Source organism: Xyrauchen texanus, chromosome 11 (genome assembly GCF_025860055.1).
Source record: "Xyrauchen texanus isolate HMW12.3.18 chromosome 11, RBS_HiC_50CHRs, whole genome shotgun sequence".
In the NCBI taxonomy this organism is placed as follows: domain Eukaryota; kingdom Metazoa; phylum Chordata; class Actinopteri; order Cypriniformes; family Catostomidae; genus Xyrauchen; species Xyrauchen texanus.
This window is the reverse complement of record NC_068286.1, coordinates 38598193-38621808: the sequence shown is the minus strand read 5'-3', so window position 1 is coordinate 38621808 and position 23616 is coordinate 38598193.

Genomic DNA, 23616 nt, shown 5'->3' with positions numbered 1-23616 from the left:
ATGGGAAAATGTAAACAGTAGAGCCTCCGGAGTGCGGATAACAGCAAGAATGCATCGCTAAAGCACAGGAAATTTCTCTTCAATGACTGGGGGAATGAACCAACCATCTCATCACACAGCTCGTTGTTTTAATGAATGCTTCTCATCTCATTCCCATCTGCAGCATATTGCTCTGATTAAAAAGTAATTGACACTAATGTTAATATTGTCTCAGTGAGGTATCCAGCTTGAAAGCAGTCACACAAATCTATTTTTGGGGCTAATCAAGGCCCATTACAACACCACAGCCACAATATCACCCGCCTCTTATCTAACAAGCACAATAAAAACCACTCTCCATGATGCCAGATGCACACTTCAGAGGACAATTTACAGAGGGAATGAGGGCATGTGCCGAAATTTGGTGCGGAGCTTGTTTGAATGGATTGGGCTTTCTTGCTATGCAGAGGTTGATCCCTTGCACTCAGCTATTTCAGCTCTGCTTTTAAGAGGAACCCATCCACACTTGTCTATGTCCTTCTTCTGACCTTTGGAGCCGCATGGCATGAAAAACTAATCAAACGTTAAACTAGGTTTCTGTTCTTTAGGTCTCAGGAGAGGAGACGTAGAGGGTGTAAAAGAGGTGCAAAAAGGCAGGAAAGAGTCCTTTTGCCTGTTAACACTAGGCCAGTCTCTATATGTGTTACTCCGGGTCAAATGGAAGACTCAAGGTTTGGAGGAACAAGGTCATTGTGCATTTGTGGTTTAGCAAGGCTTGTTTATTTGTTTATATATGATTTATCAATGAAATGTCAGGTTCTTTTTTGGAAAATTAGGTTGAGTTTGTGTTTTAAATGATGTGATCTTGTATGTGCTCTTTGGTAAGGCTTCCTCGTGTCCTTGATGATCAATTAATGTTTTGGGCAGATCCTTCAGTATGAGATTTCAGTAAATCTAGTTTTAATAGATTCTACACTAAACTTTAGTATTATCAAGCACTGTTTTGAGGAGTCAAGTGTCTTTCATTGAAGTCCAATATTCCTTCAGAGTTTGTTCCATTTTGGAGCAATAAATTTTCCTCGCCTGCTGTAAAACATGCACTGAATCAATGTTTCAATTCTCTGAGCCTCTTGGGATCAGGTGTGCATTTCAACAGACCCCTGAGACACCCTTAAACAAATAAATTACAAGAAGAGAAAGATTACTCATGCTCTTAACATTATTTCAAGCTACCCTTGACAGAAAGTATATTTTTTTCTATGCTAGAGTTGAGTGTGTGTATTTTACTTAAGGATGTAATGTGTTGTAGTTCTTGTAATTAAGGGTGATGTGTTAGTGTTCTCGTAATTCAAGGTTATGTGTGTTAGTGTTCCCATTGTTAAGGGTAATATGCGTTAATGTTCTCCTAGTTAAAGCCAACATCACTGTATTTGCAACCAATTTTACTCCCATAATAGGACAAATTTCCTAGTGAAACTGTAGGACAGGACTTGATGTTATCCATCAGGAATAGACTGGACTGTGAAAACTAGGTATTCCTCACCCGAATTGTGCCAGGTTGTTGAAGGAAAGGGGTAAATAACTTAAATGGCTTTATTCATGTTGGCTGAAAAGTTGTTTCAGATTTTGAGCAATTTGTTATATTTTGATAAAAGAATATGAAAGTTTTTTTGTTCCCTTGTCAATACTGTACACCAATGAATTAAGCACAATAAGACCAGGAATGCATATTAAGTGTTCCCATAGTTAAAGGAACAGTTATAATTCTCATCTCATTTACTCACCTTTTGCTGTCTCAAACTCGTATGACTTTCTTTCTTCCAAGGAATATATATATATATATATATATATATATATATATATATATATATATATATATATATATATATATATTAATTTTTATTTATTTATTTTTTATTTTTATTTTTTGATGGAGATATTATGTTTATATCCATACAATGCATTTTCATGTGCCCTGCGCATTCGTCAAGCATGAGGAAGAGTAATTGAGCTTCAAATCACGATCACCTAGGTGACTGCAGATGACAAGATTTATATTGAAAAAGGAGTCACATTTTACTGGCTTTTTGTTAACATGAATTTGTTGGACAACATTGACTTTCATTGTATAGACAAAAACACCTCATATCTCCATCAAAATAGCTTCGTTTGAGTTCCACAAAGAAAGCCAGTCATACGAGTTTGAGATGGAATAAGCTTGCTGTGTGTTTGTAATCTTATAGTTGAAGCTCATTGTTAAGGGTGATGTTAGTGTTCTCATAGTTTGTTTAGATCAATATATTTTAGCATTCTCCTGAGTGAGATGTGTGTTTGTGAGCAATAGGGAATCTTAAATGAATATTCTGGGTTTAATACAAGTTAAGATCAATCGACAGCATTGGTGGCAAAATGTTGATTAACACAAAAAAAAAAAAAAAAAAAAATGTGACTCGTCCCTGCTATTTCTTAAAAAGAAAAAATCTGGGTTCAAGTGAGACACAATGGAAGTGAATGGGAGCCAATTCACAAACGTTAAAATAATCACTTTTTCACAAGAATAGCCACAAGATATAAACTATGTGCATTAACATGATTGTAGTTTAATAAAATCTTATCCAATTTTTGTGAGAGGGCTAATTCAAATTACAATTTTCGTGCTAGCGCAAAGCGCAAGTGGGGTGGGAGTGTGTATGCTATTGTGCGTGTATGCATGCAAACTGTGGGTCAGTGGTTTAAAGTAACAAATAAAAAATACTCACATTACTTTAATTAACTACTTTTTCCCAAGAATTGTACATTTTATGTAGTTTAAAATTTGTATACATTTACATTTACTTGAGTACATTTTAAGTGCTCTAACTGTACTTTTACTGCACTATTTTTCCAGTGTCTGTGTTCACTACTTCCCTGTCCTGATTTTATTTTTATCTATACACATGATTGGCTAGGGAGAGCACACTAAAAAAACTTGAATGGCAGCTGCAGATCTGGCGGCAACTGTGGAGAATGCCTCAAGCAGAGCTGAACATCACAGCAGCACCTTAAAGGGCTTTTCGCAGTGAAAAAGGCCAATTGCTTGATCGTGTCACGTGAGTTTAACTTGCTCGAGCCATATATCAGCATTAATACTGCCTCTAATTTGAAGAAATATATCAAGGTAACTTTCATATTTCTGCTTACTAGATTCTCTGTGTCTATAACGCAGCCTGTAATTTAACTATCTATCTCTGAGATTATTGGGATTAACGTGAGAGATGAATGCAATGTTATGGGCTGGGCAATAAAATAATCTAGATGTTTATCTGAAAAAAGAGATGTCCTCGATCAAACTTTTGAGTAGTTTTCTATATTTAGCCTATGTTCTACATCTAGAACAGGGGTGTTCAATACATCAATTACGATCGCAAGAGCAACACTGCTTGGTTGATCTAGATAAAATATAAAAGATTCACTTTTTCTTTCCTGACGTCTGTAGCTGCTCGCTGTTTGATTGACAGACGGCTAATATTTGAGCGCTAATGCGGGTTTGTGCCTAAATGATCCAATACACTTTAGAATTCCGCCAATGGCAATCTTGATGAAGATTTAATGTAAATGCAGTCGTTTATGTCTAAAGTGAATTTCAAAAGTGGGAAAAAAAGCATATTTGCATCAAAATGTTGGACTTGAAGTGTACATGTAACCGAATTGAGCATTGTCTAGTAGGCTGTGTCATATAAAGGCTATTAATCAAACAACATTAACAAGGAAACGAGAAAACCACTCACTACTTTTGGCCGAATAAATTGAGTAGCTTTAAAAGTATTAATGTAATAGAATATAACTGTGACATTTTTAAATCATGTTTGTTTTTTACAATACTGACCCCTGACGTAGAGAGTGTGTTAATTGGTATAATACATTTCCAGAAAAGTTGAGATGATAAAATAATTTATAATTATGCTCAGCCTTCATAAAGATAGAAATGTATCAACATTTGCAGAGCAATACTTCAGCAGAACATTCCACCAGTCCAAACTTATATGCATTAGAATGAGAACACAACTATTTATTGGCTTAAAAGATACAAGAACTAAATCAATGTTGAACATTGTATCTCAAAAGGAGGACAATGTGGCCCCACCATGTGCTACTTAAAGAAATAATTCACACAAAAATAAAGATTCTCTTATCATTTACTCACCCTCATGCCATCTGTCTATGACTTTCTTTCTTCAGAACACAAATTAAGATTTTTAGAAGAATATTTCAGCTCTGTAGGTCCATTCAATGTAAGTGAAGGGTGCCAAACGTTTGATGCTCGAAAAAGCATGCAAAAGTAGCATAGAAGTAACACTTACAACTCCAGTGGTTTAATCCATGACTTCAGAATTGATATGACAGGTGTGGGTGAGAAACAGATCAATATTTAAATAATTTTTGCTATAAATTCTTGTCTCTGCCCAGTAGGTGGGGATATGCATGAAGAATGTAAATCACCAAAAACACAAGAAGAAAGGAAAAGTTAAAGTGGTGACTGAGCAGGGAGGAGGATTAATAGTTAAAAAGGTATTAAATATTGATCTGTTTCTCACCACATCTATCATATCGCTTCTGAAGACATGGATTAAATCACTGGAGGCCCATGGATTAGACTACTTTTATGCTGATTTATGTGATTTGTAGAGCTTCAATATTTTAGCACCAATTCACTTTCATTCTATGGACCAAAAGAGCTGAGATATTCTTCTAAAAATCTTAATTTGTGTTCTGCAGAAGAAAGAAAGTTATCCACATCCAGGATGGCATGAGTGTGAGTAAATGATGAGAGAATTTTCATTTTTGGGTGAATTTCTTAAAAATTCCTTTTTAAGCGTGATGTAGCCCCTGTACAAAACAACTTTTCCCATGCCTGCTCTACCTCCTCTATTTTGCAGGACATGACGTGCCAAGTGAACCTGCTTATTTACCTTTTTTTTTCTTTTTTTTTGCATTCCTTGCATTGTTTGAGCATGTTTTATGTGCAACAACAACACTGTCGGCATTAAGGGAAATTTAGACCCTATACATAAACTGATTTTAATGTAATTGTTTCATACATTACGATTTAAAATGGTGATCAGTGAATTGGAAAATAACTTTTTCATCTTTTCATTTCTGCTTTTGTTATAAAATAAAATAACAATTGGAACCAGATTCATTTAGTGTTTATCATAGATAAGTGATGTATTTTAAAAGTTGGCATACAGTGCCAATTATGCACATTATAATGAGGCTTAGGTTTTGCAACTCTGTACTCAATACTCACTACTCACGAGTACTTTTAAATGAGATACTCTTTTACTCTTACTTGAGCAGTTTTTTAGGACAGCTACTTTTACTCTACTCACAATAAATTATTTGGGAGTTAACAGTACTTCTACTTGAGTATGATTTTTCAGTTATCTTTCCACCCCTGCTGTGGGTGTATTCTATGTTAATGAAGTGGTGCAAAGCTGTTACACTAAGATGTTTGAAAACCACATCTTAACTTAGCGCAAAGTTTAAACTCAGTTCTTGAATTTGCAGTTTGGAGATTCTACCAGCAGGTAATAAAGTCGATGTCCAAACTCTGAAAATATAGTGTAACATCAAATTATGTTCCTGACAATCAGTGTTTTATATGAATTTTTATTTTTTTTAAACTATCTATAGGTCATGGTTTATTTTCCAATTATATTTATTATGTTTAAATTTACAATTTTATTTATGGTCTAATTTGTAAGCCTAAATGTATATTCCCACCTGTTCCACCTCGTAGAGTGATTTTTAAGTCACTGCAAAATGGGGCCGGTGGAAGAAGTTGGAGAGTAAAATGTTTGGAATTGGTAGGGTATGATTTTTTTGACGACTTCATTATTTTGATTATATTTTAATTTCATTGTAAGCGTAATTCCATTTAAGAAATATTTTTGTTTTATTTTTATCGTGTTTCAATAAAATAATTTAGTTGATCAATATCGACTGGTAGAAGTGAAGTGCGTGCCAATACAATCACTGTTAATACTAGCCATGATTTGTGTGTCAGTTGTCAAAAATGATTCATAATACTTACAGTAACTGTAATTTAATGAAGCCTACATCCAAATTCTGAGAATCACATATTCCATGTGTATAAAAGTATTATTTCACTGTCATAGAAATATGCCCGACAATCGTCAAGCAATGCACAAAAGAACTTAATTTTCAATTCTCCTAATTAATTGCATACAGTCCATTTACACTACCGACTTCTCATGAATGTGCTGTCTTGGTTAACGTATATCGCTGGTGCTTGAGGGAATGAACTATAGTCTATAATAGGATGCATATTGTGGAATAATAACCAAAGAAAACCCCAGAATGAAATTGCACTTAATCCAGCCCATTTGTGCTTTGCAAGTGCGATTTCGCCAAACCTACTTGCACATCATGCAAGTAGGTTATTAGCTTGTGCTTGCACGAAAATACCAAAATTGCATGGCCATGCCCACTGACTTTGCTCTTATGACTTATGGCATAGCGCTGCGCTTAATGCTAGTGCTCTTAAAATAGACCCCTCTTTGTAAAGTTATATCCAATTTTACAAATTTGCTGCCATGATGATGTAATGTCAACAAACACTAAAACCACAAAATGACTGTAAAAATTATTGAAACAATTAGAACATTTTTACAGCTCATATAATACATGAGTTTTTATACATTTAATACATTTTAGTGCTTATATAAAACTATATAAGCTCCATATTTCTGCATTTAAACCCTCCAAAAATTGGCCCCATTCACTTCCATTGTAAGTGCTGGAACCACAGTTTTTGCTTTTTGGGGGATGAGTTGAATTATAATTTTTTTTTGTGGTAATCAGTATTATGCCACAAATGCTCTTGATTGAACTTAACTTGTATTACACCTGGACTATTCCTTTAAACAAAAGTTTGAGCATTATAGTGTGTCTCTTAACCCAAAATTAATTACATGAAAAATGGGAATAGCCAAAAATGAAAGGTTTATCATATTAAAATCACATTATACCAGAGAATGGCAGACATTAGCATGGAAGAGCACATTTAAACACCCGCCAAATACAGTATATAAGTGTTTGCAAAACTAGACTTAAACTGAAGGACATTGGCAAACAGGTCCTCCTGTTGTCCTCTCCAAATACACTCTGCCAGGGCCAACAAAATAACAAGGATTTTCTCAAAACAAAGTAATGCTGGAAATCCACAAATGATGCCAACTAATACCATTTACACTACAATAGTCAGAGAGAGAGGTTGCGGGAGTCACTGTCTGATTTGTCTGAGAGAAACTGAACCCACCTCTGGCACACCAGATGCTGCCTGGTTAATTGTTGCGTTGCTGCAGAGAGACAGAGGAGGGGGATGAGAGACAGACGAGAGTGAGAAAGAGACAGACTGAGAGAATGAGATATTCAGGCCATAATGCTGTAGACACTGTGCTGTCTCTCTCTCTCTCTCTCTCTCTCTCTCTCTCTCTCTCTCTGGTTGGTGCCAGCGTGTTTGTCAGTAGTTCGGGAATCAGCTTTACTCCTCCCTATTGGCCGCAGCCCCAACACCTGTGCCTGTTCTACTTCACTTCCAGCTCAATGCAGGCAGCAATATTTCAACTCCCCACCTAACCCCTGCCAACCCTACACACACTGTACATATCTCTCCACTTCCCATGTACATAATTAGGGGAGATATGAGGTTATTTTTCCTTTCATGTTTCATAAAGCTGATATCCTTGTTTTTGGAAGAAGAGAACAGGACAATGATCTGACTCTCCTCTGCTGTGTCAGTCTTTGTCTCAAAAACGTTTTTTTTTTCACTGTTTACATTCACTTTATACATTTGTATGTTCATCTCTGTGAGCAATTTGCTTACCAAACTGCTCCCATATAGATAAAATATATCACATAGGTAATGTCACAGATATTTGATGGACTTAATACTATATATTAGGGCTCTTAAAATGTAATCAGATACATTAATTAAAAGGTACACTGATTAAATTCTTTGCAAAGAATTATGTATATTAATATTTTATGAGACAATAAATTAATATAATTTCAAGATTCTTAGACATTATTAGATATTACAAAAAGTGTCTTTAGAAGTCAATATATCATCAAGCTCATAACAGGACTTCAGTCCACACAACATGCAGGTATGATCCTGATCTCATGAAAATGACATGACTGTGGTGACATTTTTGCAAAATGGTATTAAGTCATAATTCATCCAAAAAAGAATATTCTCCAATTATTTATTTACCCTCCTGTATCACAGATGTGTAGGACTTTCTTTCTTCTGCAGAACACAAATGAAGATTTTAAGAAGAATATCTCAGCTCTGTAGGTCTATACAATGCAAGTGAATGGGTACCAAAATGTGAAAAGTGGTATGATGGATGTGGATACATTTTTAAGCACTTTTTTTTATAATAAATTATCCTCCCTGCCCACTAGGGGGCGATATGCATGAAGGATGTGGATCACCAAAACCAGAAGGAGAAATATTCAAAATATAGGTATTAAGAAAATACAAGAAAAATCAGTCTAGTAATATAGCCAAAATAAAATGTATTTTCTTATACAGGTGAAACTCGAAAAATTAGAATATCGTGCAAAAGTTCATTAATTTCAGTAATTCAACTTAAAAGGTGAAACTAATATATTATATAGACTCATTACAAGCAAAGTAAGATATTTCAAGCCTTTATTTGATATAATTTTGATGATTATGGCTTACAGCTTATGAAAACCCCAAATTCAGAATCTCAGAAAATTAGAATATTACATGAAATCAATAAAAAAAGGATTTTAAATACAGAAATGTCGGCCCTCTGAAAAGTATAATCATGCATATGTACTCAGTACTTTGTTTGGGCCCCTTTTGCATTAATTACTGCCTCAATGCGGCGTGGCATGGATGCTATCAGCCTGTGGCACTGCTGAGGTGTTATGGAAGACCAAGATGCTTCAATAGCGGCCTTCAGCTCTTCTGCATTGTTTGGTCTCATGTCTCTCATCTTTCTCTATGCAATGCCCCATAGATTCTCTATGGGGTTCAGGTCAGGCGAGTTTGCTGGCCAATCAAGCACAGTAATACCATGGTCATTGAACCAGGTTTTGGTACTTTTGGCAGTGTGGGCAGGTGCCAAATCCTGCTGGAAAATGAAGTCAGCATCTCCATAAAGCTTGTCTGCTGAAGGAAGCATGAAGTGCTCTAAAATGTCCCGGTAGACGGCTGCGTTGACTCTGGACTTAATAAAGCACAGTGGACCAACACCAGCTGATGACATGGCTCCCCAAACCAACACAGACTGTGGAAACTTCACACTGGACTTCAAGCATCTTGGATTGTGTGCCTCTCCATTCTTCCTCCAGACTCTGGGACCTTGGTTTCCAAATGAGATGCAAAATTTGCTCTCATCAGAAAAGAGGACTTTGGACCACTGAGCAACAGACCAGTTCTTTTTTTCTTTAGCCCAGGTAAGACGTTTGACATTTGAAGCCCATGTCCAGGACCCGTCTGTGTGTGGTGGCTCTTGATGCAGTAACTCCAGCCTCAGTCCACTCCTTGTGAAGCTCCCCACACATTTGAATGGCCTTTTCCTGACAATCCTCTCCAGGCTACGGTCATCCCTGCTGCTTGTGCACCTTTTTCTTCCACACTTTTCCCTTCCACTTAACTTTCTATTAATGTGCTTTGATACAGCACTTTGAGAACATCCAACTTCTTTTGCAATTACCTTTTGAGGCTTTCCCTCCTTGTGGAGGGTGTCAATGATGGTTTTCTGCACAACTGTCAGGTCAGCAGTCTTCCCCATGATTGTGAATTCAACTGAACCAGACCGAGAGACCATTTAAAGGCTCAGGAACCCTTTGCAGGTGTTTAGCTGATTAGAGTGTGACACTTTGAGCCTACAATACTGAACCTTTTCACAATATTCTAATTTTCTGAGATTCTGAATTTGGGGTTTTCATAAGCTGTAAGCCATATTCATCAAAATGATATCAAATAAAGGCTTGGAATATCTTACTTTGCTTGTAATGAGTCTATATAATATATTAGTTTCACCTTTTAAGTTGAATTACTGAAATTAATGAACTTTTGCACGATATTCTAATTTTTCGAGTTTCACCTGTATACCAAGTCTAATTTCCTATTTCCTGCCCCACCATTTTAAATATTAGTCATAATTAAATATTTTCCCAATTTAGCACAGTTACGCACCTCAATCCATGTGGCAGAGGACAAGTCTCAGTTGCCTCCACTTCTGAGACAATCAATACGTGCATCTTATCACGAGGTTACCCCATGTGACTCTACACTCGCTTGCAACCGGGTCAATTTGGTTGCTTAGGATACCTGGCTGGAGTCATTCTGCACACCCTGGATTAGAACTCGTGACTCCAAGGGTAGTAGTCAGTGTCAATACTCACTGAGCTACACAGGCCCCAATATTAGCCTTTTTTTTTCATTCTTAAAAATAAACAGGAACTGACCACTAGGAATGCACGTAATTGAGGAAAATTATGATATGCAACAAACTTGTTGTATAATGTAACATACATAAAAAGTAAGCTTGTTTAAATCTATTAATTTCAAGGATTGGATGCAAGATACAAATGGAAATCTGCCCACCTAATCTCCAGAAAATGTGTTTTGTAAAATCTCCCTGCAGTAATCACATACAACAGTGATTGGTGCATCCTGAACAGAGAAAATTAACAGGTGCCACGTTACAATTCTGTTTATGCGCTCGGAGGTTGGACATTAATTTACACATGAACAATGATACTGATTGGGACATTTGCACTTTTCTGAAAGTTGGTAGGCATATGTCCCATCACTACCTAAATCTACGCCTGTGTGTTAAGTAATAATCTGTTTTATTTGTGTTTTGGTGAAAGGGAATAAAAGTCATTGTTGTTTCAGTGTTTATTTCACCAGGAAATGTCCTGGTTACTTTCATAACTTCCATTCCATGATGGATGGAACAAGACATTGTGTCAATGTAGTGACACTAGGGCTCGCTCTGGTCTTTGAGGAAAGGCCAATGGGAATTGGCGAGTGGAATTTCCTTGCCGGGCTTGCAACCACTCATTCCAGTTTTGTGCTGAGGAGCCCAGACAAGGTCCTGGCCATTTCAGCGGGAAGATCAGTGTTGTGGCAGGAGTGACATAATGTCCCGTTCCCTCCATCAGGGAACGGAGGTTACGAAATTAACCGGGATGTTTTCTATCTGTCACTCACTCAACATTGTGTCGATGTAGTGACACTAGGGGTCCCTATAAGAAACGCTACAACTAGCTGAACTGATTTATGTGAACTGGTGGTGCGAGATGGGCAAGCTGTTGCATGCCTCATAGCCAGCGCATCCGGCCATCAACGCATCTATGAACTTTGTATGGTCCCCATACCTCGTGGACAAGTCGACTGCCTCAGCCATGACCTCTTCTCTTTTTTCCCCAAAAAAGAATGGAAATTGTTCAGCTGGGGTCCATAAGTGACTGTGTTCCCAATTCCCAAGGGGAAGTCACTGCGGAGACCACAACCTACACGAAGGGGAGGTAATTGTGTTGAAATCAGGGCTGTCAATTAAACACGTTAATTCAGTGTGATAAATTTTGTTAAATATAACACAATAAAAAAATGACCGCAATTAATCTCAATGCCCCCGGACTGTAATTAGGAAGATTCCTGAGAAATGCAAGCTTGTATTACCACCTGTTTACACCAGAGGGCTGTAAGAAAAACTTCAGCTTTATGGGCAATGCGCAGTGTATACAGTGAACAAAACATTAACAACCCTTCAGCAGGCAGCACAAAACAAAAATGCATTACGTTCTTGCGTTCAAAACACTTGGTGAAGAGCAAATTCGAACTAAGGGATCTCAAGATGTGTTCTAAGTATTAAACTATATTCAACTTGACACAGCAACCTAAAATTTGTATGTTTATGACACAACATACATGAGATGCTACACAAGCATCTGTCTGATGCAGGTGTACATTGACGGGTCCTTATAAAAGCACTCATATAAATCTCGAACTGATTGACAAATTCACTTGTAAAATGGATTGCTGTGAACTGTGTGCCAATGATTGGCTTATGTTCAATTATATGTTAGTAAGCAATACATTGTATTCTAAAGCCACTTTTTGTATTTTTCAATGATGAACTCTTCTGCCACAAGAATGTAATGCATTTTAATTATCTGAATATTTTATATATATATATATACATAATTTTTTAATATTTAAAGATAACTTTGTATAATTATTTCATCATTAGATATTTAATTATTGTTATATGATGGGCTTTCTCAGCAAATATCTGTATATGCGGTTAATTGCGATTAATTAATTGGGACACCATGTAATTAATTCAATTAAAATTTTTAATCGATTGACAGCCCTTGTTGAAATACGTCACATGGTCTTACTGAGCTTTGTCGGCAGTGTTACACATGGAGAAGTCACTGTGGTAGGTCGTACTTAGAGGGGAGGTGCTCTACAAACTCTGCCCAAGGAAGATGCAGGTATACCAATGGGGAAACTGTCTTGCGGAAGATACATCACACGGGGCTATATACAGGCAACCAGAGCATGTGGAGCACCTACCCCAGTACAGGGCCTATTTAGCACACGTACTGAGCCGGCATCAAGTTTCTCCCCAACTCGCCTGCCACAGGGCTAAGGAGGAAGGACACGCAGGGTCCACGACTTCGTAAGAGCGCACGTCCCCCCCTCCAGGAGGGGGAAGGCGCAATGTGCAAGCGAGGTGCCATTGGTCACAGTCCAGGAGGCTGCCACACTAGTAGAGTGTGCTCGTAGCCCCAAGAGGGGCGGCATGTCCTGGGTGTGATATGGTGCTTTCCATGCCCACGGAGGGGGACCAAGGGAAAATTCGCAACAGATGTACTGGCAGGTGGGGCCTCGTGGCAGGGCGGAGGGGGCTCGAACCCCAAACTCGTGGCCTGCTGAGTCTAGGGTCTAATTTGACCCAGAGAATGAGGAAACTGCACATTTTCTGAAAATGTGGGTACCGCATGCAGCAAAATTAAAAGAAAAAGCAACAAAAGATTCACTTCCTGTGGATGGAGTGGTCTTCTTACCAGCTCCAGGCCTGCAGCGGGTCTGGTGGGCTGTGAGACGGGCGGCGTTTGCTTCCTGCGGGTGGCTCTACACTGGGACCGGGTGTAGGCGGGGTGAAGGATCTTGATCCGCGCCGGAGCAGAATATGTTGAATAGCCTCCGTCAGCTTTTTAAATACCGAGAACTGCTGGGTAAAAGTCCTTGACGGTGTGCCGAATAGGCTAACCTGGGAGACGGGGGCGTCAAGGAACTGTTCCTTGTCAGCCTCACTCATCTCGACCAAGTTGAGCCATAAGTGGTGCTCAACCACTTATGGACCACCAGGGTGGACATCGCCTGCCCGAGAGTCCGCAACATTACCTTCCATAGCTCCTGCATCAATCCTGGGTCAGAACTACCATTGTGCAGATCTCTTAGCATCTTGGCTTGGTGCACCATCCACGAAAGCTGTCTCCATGTGGGCAGCGCCCAAGCATGAGAGACAGTGGCCGTTTGAAGCAGAGAGGTAACAATCGCAACCAGGAATTATATACAGATGAAAAGGCATCTTTAAAAATATGCTCTCCATCAGTGAAACTCTTTTAGGATGGAAATATACTCTTTTGTATAAGTGCATGTAATCTTCTGACTTCAACTGTTTAATATTTAATTATTGATCGTTCTCACTCTTATCGCTCACTTATGCACTTTTACTACATCAATCACACATAGGAGTTCATATACATTTGTTAACTTTACATAATCCTATCTTTCATGTAACAATGATTGCAAATCCTGAATTAAGACTGAATGTGACTGAATCAGATCAGATGTACAGTAGGACAGATGGCCATAAAAGTGGGCATCGAATGCCAAATATCAGAGCACACAATGTTTTGCTGTGTAAATGGATGCAACAAGATGCGATCTGTGCTGGATGTCTGTGGAAAATAAAATCTAAATTGGTTGTAAAAGGGGCCTATGTTTTTCAGTCTCCATAACTCCAGCACTCACCTGTCAATGTGATCTGAAACAAATAGTGCATCTGGTCATTTTTCATTGTTCCAGTCTCAGAGCACATACAGGAGCAACTATGTCTCTGACTTGTCTCCACGTCAAACACATTTACCCACTCGCACAAACAGAAAGATGCTAGGGTTGATTCCTTTCTCCTCTCATTCATTATTTAGTCCAATTTGAATGTGAAATTGCTAAATTATTCACATTGCTACAAGAGTGCGCCCAATCTGTGAATGTTATTGCTTTTGATAAACTGTCAAAACAAAAGACTTCCGTGAAGCATAAATGATAATGCTGATGATAACACCATGGCTTGGAGCGATTGTTGTTTTGTAGTGGTGAAGTGTGCCTGCGTACAGGAGTGTCTCCCTGTTGTGTCTCTTTTGTATGACTCTGAATGTTCAGGGGGACCGAAGCCATACTAATTTCATGCAAATTTTTGTAATTTATGATAATTATCTGAATTACTGATGCAGGTTCATTAGGTATGCTCTTCCTGCACTGCCCTACAGGAAGTCTACAAATCGTGGTTTCACCCCAAGCACATGGAGTGATTGTGTGGCTGAAATGTGGAATTTATTGCCATTTGGACACACTGTTAGAAACTTAATTGTGAAGGAGAATGAGTGTATGCATGGAGACATTTTCATTGCTGTTGTTGTTCATGTTGCTGTTGATTTGCCTTCAGCCCTGCATGTTTTTCTATTAATTATTGTTCATTGTATTACTGTAAGCGTGCTGGTGTGGGGTCACATTATCCGTAAACTGTAATTTGTAGTGGGGTTGATTGCCAACACAATTACAGCTTTTCTTTACAAACAGCATGGCTTAGTTAGACAGTACACACATGGTTTACATTGATATATATATGTATATATATATATATATATATATATATATATATATATATTAGGGCCGTCAAAAAATGTAAATATTTAATCATGATTAATCGCACAATTTTTGGCAGTTTAAGGAGCAATATATAATAGATTTACTGTACTAAATACAGTACAGCATAAAATTATCATAATGTGTTTTCAGAGATTTAGGAAACATTCTAAGTTGTAACACTGACTTCTCCGAAAACAATGCTATAGCTAGTATATTCTACTTTGAAATGTCCATTGCGGGCCGGAATTTCTGTTTGTGTTTTGGCCTGTGTGATCCCGCCCACTGCCCATTTCCCATTTCCAAATTTTATTTTGAAACCTTGAGTTGCCAGATTTTAAACAGATCTGAGATAAATTCTACCTGACCTAAAAAGCCTTGGCATCCATCTAAAAAGCTCGGTGACCAGAGGTGTAGTAAAACGCGAATAGAATTTGGAGATGCGTTTGGAAGATGGAGACAGCTTAAAGCCCAGAGAGACTTTAAAATGGATGCCGAGTCCTCAACCTGGTAACCTGTGTGAGCTTCGAGTATGGAGAGGAGGGGCCAGGGGAGACAACTCTCTCCAATATTTTGAATTCGGACTGCAGTACCCATTTTAAATGCTTGATGTCAATGTTACATTTTGGTCCTTTAAATGCAATTAATCGCAATATCCTTATAAACATGAGTGGATGAAATATGCTGCATCCAGATATATTTTTCAGTCATCCACACAAAACCTACACCACCAACAGAGATGAACAACAGAAAATGAACACATCACAACTTAATTCGAATTATGTACAAACTATGGTAGTTGTAAGTGTATTATGACAGGATTTATTTACTTCTTTTGAAGGATTTTTGACAGAACATATACAATTGACTACTCTGTGAAAAATACATAAAAAACTCCTTTTAGACCCCGGTCACAATTGTAACGGGTGGGATTAAACGATAGTGTAGATTACCTGCAGGGTTCCAGCAATGTCTCCAACTTCTGCATAGGCTAATGCATTATCAAACAGAGACACTGTGACAGAACCTTGGAGGTTCAGCAGCAGGGTTTATGCAGTAATCAGTACCGCTGCTCCCTATACACATATTACGCAGTCTGCGTAGGGCACCAACTCCCTAGGGGGGCACCAGAAACTCCACCGGCTGCCCTTACTCGCATGTTATATGTTATTCAAGGACCTGATAGCAGTCGCGGAACATAGACGTTCGCCTCGCGCTCGCACTTTCACTTTGTGCTCGCACTGCGCGGCAGGTGTTTCAGATGGAAGCTGTCTTGCCACTGCAATGAAGTTACAATGTTAGGAGCTCTATCTGTGATTTGCTGGCACCATCCATCCCACCATCTGTTTTCTCGACTGTCAATGCATGTGACATTTTCAGCAATTGCACGAATTGACTCACTTCTCATGAACTACGGTTTATTCAAAGGGTCATATTACATATAACCGCATTCAAAAAAAATTATGGCATTAAACAAATTTTGTGTTAACGTGTTAATAATGCGTTAACTTCGACAGCACTAACAGATGTATGATCGTTGTGTAATATACATATACATATATTAATATTTATAGCCTGGAGGGACGGGGAGGGGTTAGAGTGGGAATACAATCACATGGTCTTACAGAGGCAGGTTAGAAGCACGTCATGGGTAGGGGTCCCGTGGTAGATCCTACACGAATGGGGAGGATAGAGAAAGACCTCTGCCCAAGCAAGACGCGGTTTACCAATGGGGAAACCCTTTTACGGAAAATACATCACATGGGGTAAACAGCGCATTTGGGACACCTACCCCAGTACAGGGCCTAATTGACACACGTATTGGGCCGGCGTCGAGTTTCTCCGAAAAGAAATCAGCCACAGGGCTAAGGAGGAAAGACTTCCAGGGTCCACACTTTTACGAATGTGACTGGGAGAAGGAGAGTATGTCTTTGCCTCAAGGGAGGGTAATGGCGCTATATGCAAACGGGACACCTGGCCAGCTGTCCCGAGACTTATCTTTTTGAACCTGACAATATGCGAAATGAAACCGGCTTAACGCCGTGGTTGTAGAACCTCACAAAGTTGTTAGGTGTTGCCCAGCCCCCTGCTCTGCAGATGTTTGCTAAAGAGGCACCGCTACACCGCTGGTAGAATGGGCATGCAGCCTTGCAGGGGGCAGTACGTCCTGGGCGTGATATGCCATAGCGATGGTGTCAAAGACCCAGTGGGCAATCCTCTATTTGGAGACAGCGCTTCCTTTCCACTGCCCAACAAAGCAGACAAAGAGCTGTTCAGAGCTTCTAAAGCTCTGTGTGCGATCCAAGTAGATGCGCAAAGCACGCACTGGACACAGCAACACCAAGGCTGGGTCTGCCTCCTCCTGGGGCAGTGCTTGCAGGTTCACCACCTGATCACTGTACAGAGTCGTGGGAAACTTGGGCACATAGCCCGGTCGGGGTCTCATGATGACGAGAGACTGAACTCCAGGCATGGTTTGCTGACAGAGAACGCCTGCAGGACAAACACATGCTTGCACCGGAAAGGCAATAGCCTCCACATGGCAAGCGATACCAGCAGTACATTTTGGCAGTTGATGTGCCAACGCAGTCAAGGGCCAGTCCAAGGACTGACGACTGCATGTTCATTGCACACAGCACCCCAGCCAAGCTTGGAGGCATGCGTCGTAACCACAACATGCCTGGAGACCTGGCCTAGGGGAACTCCTGCCCGTAGGAATGCTAGGTCAGACCAAGGGCTGAACAGATTGCAGCAGACCCTTGTGCCATGGTGCCATTCCCATCTCGTGACTCGGGTCTGAAGCCAGTGCTGAAGCAGTCTCTTATGCATCAACCCAAGTGGCATGAAAGCTGCTGTAGATGCCATATGCCCCAGGAGTCTCTGATAAGATTTCAGTGGGACCGATGTGGTCTGCCTTAACGTACGCAGACAGTTCAGCACCGACTGCACGCGCGCCCATTCATTAGGCGTGCCTTCATTGAGACCAAGTCCAACTCCAAACCGAGAAAAGAGATACTCTGAACCGTAGAGAGCTTGCTCTTTTCCCAGTTGACCTGAAGCCCCAAATGGCTGAGGTGCATGAGCACCAGGTCCCTGTGCTCACACAACAGATCCCGCGAGTGGGCTAGAATCAGCCAGTCATCGAGATAGTTGAGGATGCGAATGCCCACTTCCCTTAACGGGGCAAGGGCTGCCTCTGCGAACTCTGTGAAGGTGCAAGGTGACAAGGACAGACTGAAGGGGAGGACCTTGTACTGGAAGGGTCTGTGTCGAGGAAGCATCGAGACATGGAATTATATGTCCATCAGGTCTACCGCAGTGAACCAATCTTGATTCTGGACACACACTAATATGCGTTTTTGCGGCAGCATCTTGAACGGGAGTCTGTGCAAAGCCCGGTACAGAACTCGCAGGTCAAAGATTGACCGCAACCTGCCTTTTTTGGGTTCTTCATCTCGGCTGGAGGGACGAGCTTTAACACATCCTTCTCCACGTGCAAGGCAGCGGCGTTCTCACCTCTCCACGCAGTGAGGCAGATGCCATTAAACCTAGGCGGGTGTCTGGCGAATTGAATTGCATAGATGAGTTGGAAAATCCTTATCGGCCACTGCGATGGGTTGGGGAGCATGACCCATGGCCCCAAGCACCGCGTAACAATCATGTCAGACGCACCAGCGGGCGGGTGTTTACCTGACTCCTTGGGACCGCTCCTGGAACAGCCTGGGATGGGAGAGGAAGAATTTTGTCCTCGTTGCCCGTGGAGGCCATCACATCGGGGGTGGATTTTTGCCACAACAGGGAGACCCGCCTCAGAGGCACCGAATTTGTCAGAAAGAAACGGTACCTGGCGGCCGTGATAACGACCCAGGAATAGGGCCCAGGAAGGGAGGAAAGTGCTATTTTCTTGAGAAAGTGGATACCGCAGCCCGTTGGAAATGCTGCGAAATCAAAAGAAAATGGAAATAAGGATTCTTCTTCCGGAGGAAGGAATAGTCTTTTTACCAGCTCCTGAAAAGCCGATTCCGGACCTCCTGAGCAGCCAATCTCAGGGGCCCTTTGAAGCCTTACTCGGATCACTGGGGCGGGCTGCCACCAAGTGCACTGCAACCACCTGATCCACCTGAGGACTCCCTGAGTACCCCTTTGCTGCTCCACCGTCGAGGGTAGTGATAGTTGAGTAGTTCGCAAATCGTGTTCGGGCAGTAAAAGGTGCCCGCCACAACCACGTAAGCTCCTCATGCACCTCCGGGAAGAAAGGAACAGGGGCGAAGCGTGGCCGTGAGCGGCGATCTGGCCCCAGGAACCAATCATCGAGGCGCGAGGGTTCAGGGGGGAGCAGAGTATTACACTCCAGCCTGACACTCGCGGCTGCCTAGGCAAGCATGGCCGCTAGCTCCACGTCAGCCTGTGACTGGGCTACTGCACCCAAGGGTGGGAGTCCAGTCAAGTCATCCACGTCAGACTTGATGAACCCGCACTGCGATGCTGCAATCAACAGCTCATCCTCTTTGTGAGTTCCGAATGAATCTCATTCCAGAACTCGACGGGGGCATACAAGCGTGCTGGGGAATGGGAGGTCCGTGGGGGCTTTCCAGGAGGAGAGGCTCCCATTGAAGTTTTTCTGTGGCTCTGTAGATGGGCATATCTCAATACACATTACAGAATCATACAATGTTATTGAATAAAAAAATAATATACACCTTGTGGTGTTGATATACAAAAATAAAAGTGGTTTATAAACGACAGCAACAACAGATCGTGGGGATGAATTAGCGGTTCTCTTTTCCCCTGTATCCCCTGTGAGGTTCCATATCTTGAAAAGGATTTCAAATATTAATGGTGTAATTAATTATATCAAAAAGTCTTTCTTACTAGTAACAATTACATTACAAATATCAGAAATTTAAATTGTCACTAGAGAAAACTGAATATCTCATATCAAGCATTAGCATTACTAGTTGGAATTCTAATTTACTAGTTGGAATAATAAGAAAAGAATATAAGAAAACAATTGTTGAAACAGGACTTTCAACTAGTAAGAAACAATTTTTTTATATTAATAATTTATTTTTGAATAGGAGTGAATGACATATCGGTGTGAAACGTTACTAGTGAAAATTAAATAATAGATATAAAAAATATGGTTTTTACTTATCAATTTTTGATATCAAGAATGTGATTTCTGCGAGTGATGACATTTTTTATATCAAGAATTCACATTTTTACTAGTGGAAATGTAATTATTGATATCAACAATTGGCATTTCCACTAGTAAAAATTACATTCTTGATATAAAAAATTTGAATTGTAACTAATGAAAATTTAATTGTTGATATCAACAATTCATATCCTGCGAATGAATAAACGTCAATTCGGCTTGCCGTAGACGTACTCGTAATTTCCACTTCAGTAGTGGGAAGCAGGATAATTCTGATGGCACATGAAGGCAGTATAAGTCTGTATGCTTTGTGCATCTGTTTGGGGGAAAAAAAATTTAGTAGTTTAAATGTAGTAAGCTACTTTTGCTGTGTAGCTTTTAGTGTAACTTGCTACTTTCTCTGAAGTGTAGCTTTAAGCTTAGCTTAACACATTTTTCTGTTGAGTTGGTAGCTTAGCTAGCTAAATTTTTTGAGTAGCTTGCCCAACACTGCAAATGGCTAACTTAAAGTTGATGTCGCATATTAAGCTGGGATATTGGAGAATTTGAACATTGACATTTTTTTAAACACAATAGCTTATATTAGATGGGTGTGTCAACACAGACATGTTTGAACATAAGTGTGTGTTGGCAGTGTGTGTACACAACCACCCTATAATGATAAAAATCCACCCAGTCCTTTTTTTTAATCCCCATTAATCATAAACTCTGTCTCAGAACAAGCCATTCACAGATTCTGTACAAAGTGACATCACTTTGAACACGCCCTGCCCACGACTGTTAACAGACAACGGCGGACCTGTACACCAATTAATAAGTGAACATTACGCAACATGTTTGTTTGTGTGTGTTGTTTCGTTATAGCGCATTGCAAACATTGTAACTGTATTTGTGTGTGTGTGTGTGTGTGTGTGTGTGTGTGTGTGTGTGTGTGTGTGTGTGTGTGTGTGTTGCTCATCCATCATTGCAAAACTGCTGAAAAAACTCTTCCTGGTTTATTCTCAAAGTTGTTACTTCTGACGGAGTCTCTCCCTCATCAATATACAATCACCTAAAGGATTATTAGGAACACCTGTTCAATTTCTCATTAATGCAATTATCTAATCAACCAATCACATGGCAGTTGCTTCAATGCATTTAGGGGTGTGGTCCTGGTCAAGACAATCTCCTGAACTCCAAACTGAATGTCAGAATGGGAAAGAAAGGTGATTTAAGCAATTTTGAGCGTGGCATGGTTGTTGGTGCCAGACGGGCCGTTCTTTTTTTTTTTTTTTTTTTTTTTTTAATTCACAATTTAACAATTTAACACATTACACACAACACAATCACAGAAAACACCAAGAAGAATACCGCTAAGTATATCGACAAGACACACAACAACAAAAAAAAAAAAAAAAAAAAAAGAATCTACACAGTCTGTGGGTTATCCATTATTCCATTTAAGTTGATAATTGTATAGTCTCTATATAATTTAATACTAAGGACCATGTGGTTTGGAACTCTTGCAGTCTTGAATGCTGTTTACTTGTAATTTCTTCAATGGGCAACAAATCTATTATCTGATCCAGCCATTGACCCAGTGTGGGTCCTGACTGGGAAATCCATGCAGTAAGTATGCATTTTTTTGCAAAATAAGAAAACATTGTAAACACACATTTTTGTGTAAAGGGAAACTTATTTTCAATATCATAATTCAATAAATATAACATAGGGCATAGCTCAAAAGTACAATTACACATATCCTGAATTACTTTATGAATCTTCCCCCAAAAAGAAAAAATAGCTTTACAATACCAAAATAAATGCATGAATGTTCCTAATTCAATTCCACATTTTCTACACATAGGAGAGTTTGTGTCATTAAATTTATTAAGCTTCACTGGAGTTATATAGTATTTATACAGAAATTTATAATTAGTTTCTTTAACTTTAATGTTCACACTCAAAGGTAAGGTCAAATTAATACACAAAGTTAACCATTCTTTTTCAGCTGAACTTCCTTTTAAGCTCTAATTCCCAATTTGTTCTCAGAGAAAAAAAGAATTTGGGGAGCTTTCTAACAGAATTTTATAAAAATGAGAAATCTTCCCCTTAACCGAAGTAGCAGAAATAATAAATTTTTCCAACTCTGTAGAATATAATCTAAGTTGTCCCTTTTTATGTAGAGATGTAATAATATGACGAACCTGCAGATATTTAAAAAAATCTGTTCTAGGAATTTGATATTCAACACAAATAGCAGTAAACGATTTAACAGACTTAGAGTCTTCATCAAACATATGCGCAAACATTTTCGGACGGCCGTTCTGAGTATTTCACAATCTGCTCAGTTACTGGGATTTTCACGCACAACCATTTCTAGGGTTTACAAAGAATGGTGTGAAAAGGGAAAAACATCCAGTATGCGGCAGTCCTGTGGGCAAAAATGCCTTGTTGATGCTAGAGGTCAGAGGAGAATGGGCCGACTGATTCAAGCTGATAGAAGAGCAACTTTGACTGAAATAACCACTCGTTACAACCAAGGTATGCAGCAAAGCATTTGTGAAGCCACAACCCGCACAACCTTGATGCGGATGGGCTACTACAGCAGAAGACCCCACCGGGTACCACTCATCTCCACTACAAATAGGAAAAAGAGGCTACAATTTGCAAGAGCTCACCAAAATTGGACAGTTGAAGACTGGAAAAATGTTGCCTGGTCTGATGAGTCTCGATTTCTGTTGAGAAATTCAGATGGAAGAGTCAGAATTTGGCGTAAACAGAATGAGAACATGGATCCATCATGCCTTGTTACCACTGTGCAGGCTGGTGGTGGTGGTGTAATGGTGTGGGGGATGTTTTCTTGGCACACTTTAGGCCCCTTAGTGTCAATTGGGCATCGTTTAAATGCCACGGCCTACCTGAGCATTGTTTCTGACCATGTCCATCCCTTTATGGCCACCATGTACCCATCCTCTGATGGCTACTTCCAGCAGGATAATGCACCATGTCACAAAGCTCGAATCATTTCAAATTGGTTTCTTGAACATGACAATGAGTTCACTGTACTAAAATGGCCCCCACAGTCACCAGATCTCAACCCAATAGAGCATCTTTGGGATGTGGTGGAACGGGAGCTTTGTGCCCTGGATGTGCATCCCACAAATCTCCATCAACTGCAAGATGCTATCCTATCAATATGGGCCAACATTTGTAAAGAATGCTTTCAGCACCTTGTTGAATCAATGCCACGTAGAATTAAGGCAGTTCTGAAGGCGAAAGGGGGTCAAACACAGTATTAATATGGTGTTCCTAATAATCCTTTAGGTGAGTGTATGACTCTGGTTCAGACATACAGTATAGGGCTGAACACCACTATTTTTGCTGTCAGTCATATTGCTTATGATGTCTAGTTATCTGAAGCAGAGATGTCGAAACTCCACCCTATTCTGATATGGACAGGGAGCACCAGCTCATTTGCATTTAAAGACACACACAAAAA